At 36.6% G+C, this 3,129-nt stretch overlaps 1 protein-coding gene across 1 annotated transcript in view; it reads right to left on the bottom strand.

Annotated features, from left to right (window-relative positions):
* The window catches only part of uncx (UNC homeobox), a 15,747-nt gene extending 12,618 nt beyond the window's left edge, over positions 1-3,129 (bottom strand). Inside the window, exon 1 of the mRNA XM_048192953.1 lies at positions 2,829-3,129. The gene's annotated coding sequence lies outside the window, so the exon portion shown is untranslated. The remainder of the gene's footprint in view (positions 1-2,828) is intronic.

The raw sequence follows: 3,129 nt of genomic DNA on the forward strand, positions 1-3,129 counted from the left end.
ATGTCAAACACACCTATGAAAAAAGTGAAATGCTTTGCAAGTACTGGACACCTGGGAAATTTGTGACACCGCTGACAGGGTGAGTGAGAAATGGTGATGAGCGGCCCCTAAACAAAAGTGTTTATGATGCTATTTGACAGACACTGTCACCACACAAAGAAATGGAGGCTGACCTGGGGAGACATTTTGGCAGGGAGCCACCGCACATTTGTAGGCATAAACGTTTGCTCTTGCAAAGAAGGGATAATAAGCGGGTATGAAATTATTACAATCATTTTACTATTCAAGCAGACAGAGTTTCAGCGACGTAAAGGAATCCCGATGATGAAGCAGGTGTTCTCCAAGAGGTGCCATCTGGCAGCAAAATTAGCAGCTTATGAGCCAGGTGCTCTTGTACCAGGGAAGAATCTGAGATGAGCTCAAAAGTGATCTTTTACACGGGCCTCCAGGAGCATGACTGAGCACTGTTGCATAATAAGAGGCGACGACCGGGTGCTCTTTGTTTTGAATTATTTAAATGCGAGGGTGTTTATGCGTGTTGTGTAAACCTATTCTGCAAATATAGGAATTTCAGATCTTTAAATTGGATCAGTGCTTGAGTGATCAATACACTAATTAACCTGTTAGAGATTATTAAGGGTTTCAGAATCCATGTGTTTTCACAGCCTGAACATTAGCTGTTAATCTTCTTGACTGCATTCATTTTTCACACTTGGTTTATGTATAGATGCTTTTAAAGGGATAGTTCACCTTCAAATAAAAATTCTGTCATCATTTACTCACCTTCATGTTCTGAAGAACATTGGATCCCACTGTCTTTCATTGTATGAACAACAGTCATTCCTCCAATTATCTTCTTTTATATAATGAATGAAAGTCCAACAGGTTTGGATCATGGGGAATGACAGAATTTTCATTTTTGGGTGAACTTAAATGAAAATAATTAGGTTATTTACCCTCTTCCATTTGAGACTAAGGGTACTTTTACATGACAACGATGTACTAAAAACGGTAAAGTTTTCTCTTTGCCGTATGAACGTTTGCTTTGCAAACTACATAATAGGAACAGAGCATGTGTCCCAGTGTGTATCTCTATCTGGGAAGATTTTTGGTCCTATGTGACGCTGTCTACCCATGTGACACAATAACTTTGACTTCTTATTATTTTGCACTACTTATATGCAAGATCAGTGTTTTTTTTTGTTTTTTCCCTCTCTGTCCCTTTTTCCTCATTTAGTATTTGTTTATTTTTGTTGATTGCAACCACTGTATATATATTTTGGCCTTATGTGTATATACACATCTGTAATCTGTGTTTTGTATGAATTTGCCATGTGCTGGATGAAAATAATAAAAACTTGAATTATACTAAAAGTTTTCCCTTTGCGCTTTTTGGGTACATATGACAAAGTTGTGAGTATGATAAAAAACGATAAAAAATCTGTATTATTCTTGCCAGGCCAGTAGATGGCGATGTCACTTTGGAAAAAAAACACTATGCACATATAGACTAAACACATAATATGCATGCGCATGACATCACTGTTTTCACAAATTCATGTTTTTATATTCGTTTACACGGAGATGATAATGCTATCATTTTCAAAAATTTGCAAATTTTAAAATCTTTTTTCAAAGGTTTGCGTTTTTAGGCCCCCAAAACACTGTCGTCGTAAATGAACAGAAACCTGAAAAACTGAAAACTTTTTATGTGTTTTGGCCGTTCATTTACACGAGAACGGTGTTTTTGGGGCCTGATATCCTAAAACTTTTGAAAATGGATTTCAAAGTGCAAGTTTTTTAAAATGATACCATTATTGTCTCCGTGTAAACAAAAAAGAAAAAAAAACGTGAATTTTTGAAAACCGTGATGTCATGCAAATGCATACAACGTGTTCAGTCTATAGGTGCCTAGTGTTTCTTTACAAAGTGACATCGCCATCTACTGGCCTGGCATCAATAATACAGCATTTTTTATCATTTTCAAGGATCTTTGTGAACGGGATCTTTTTGACAACGTCGTCAACTGTACATGAAAAAAGCAAAACTTTTCAGTTTTTAGTACATCGTTGTCATGTAAACGTACCCTCAAAGTAAAATCATCTTTTAAAAAATATCCTGACCTTATCTTGACTCTCTCTCTATTGGTGCTGTTTTGTAACTGACACACAAGTCAGATTCCCAGTTCATGGGCTTCATCAAAAGTTATTAAAAGGCATATAAGCCTAATTAATAGTAAAGTACACCAAGCAAATGTGGCAAAACTTTGATGAAGGTTATAGATGCAAACATTGAACAGAACATCAATCCTGCATGGCAGATTCTGAAACATAATATTACCCAATGCCCTTATTTGATTTAGTTATCTCTGAGTATGGGTACAGAAGTGATTCATTTTAAAAGAAATAAAACAAACTCTAATATTGACTGTTTCACCTTGCATATCTATAGCATAATTTGATAGTAATATTGAAACCATATTATATATCCATTGATAGGCATATTTGTGATGACATATAATTAAGAAGTATTAAAAGTATAACATTTTAAGGCTCACTCCCTCACTCACTCACTTAAAAAAAAAAAAACATTACTGCCACCTTGTGGTGAAAAGATACAAGCCATGCACACGCACGCGCGCGCACACACACACACACACACACACACACACAAAACAGGATTTTGTCCTTTTCCAGCTTGTGGCGTTCCATTAAAGATTGTTTTCTTTAATGATTGCTATTGTCTATGTTCTTCTCAAGACCAAATATTGCCATAGCAAGTAATGCTTAAGTCCCTTACTGACTTTTCTGATGGTAATTTGCCTGTACCTTCTCTTTTGTTACAGGAAGAACTAGAACAAACAGATCTGCAGCAATCATGGTCCCTTTTTCTAACACATCTTCTCCATGCCGTCGACATGCTGTCAGGTGATCCCAGTCCTGAGTCCTCCTCTGATATCTGGTGTGATGTATCTGGCAAGAGTCAAAAAGAGAAAACGCAGCCCTTATTGGTCAGCAAGATGACACATATAAAAGCACAATGTTCTAGAGTCATTTTCAGCACTGTCATCGTGACGTTTACCTCTGGTGGTGACTTGACATTTGATTAGCCACCTTCTGATTATTTTTC

Source organism: Megalobrama amblycephala, linkage group LG1, assembly GCF_018812025.1.
Source record: "Megalobrama amblycephala isolate DHTTF-2021 linkage group LG1, ASM1881202v1, whole genome shotgun sequence".
In the NCBI taxonomy this organism is placed as follows: Eukaryota; Metazoa; Chordata; class Actinopteri; order Cypriniformes; family Xenocyprididae; genus Megalobrama; species Megalobrama amblycephala.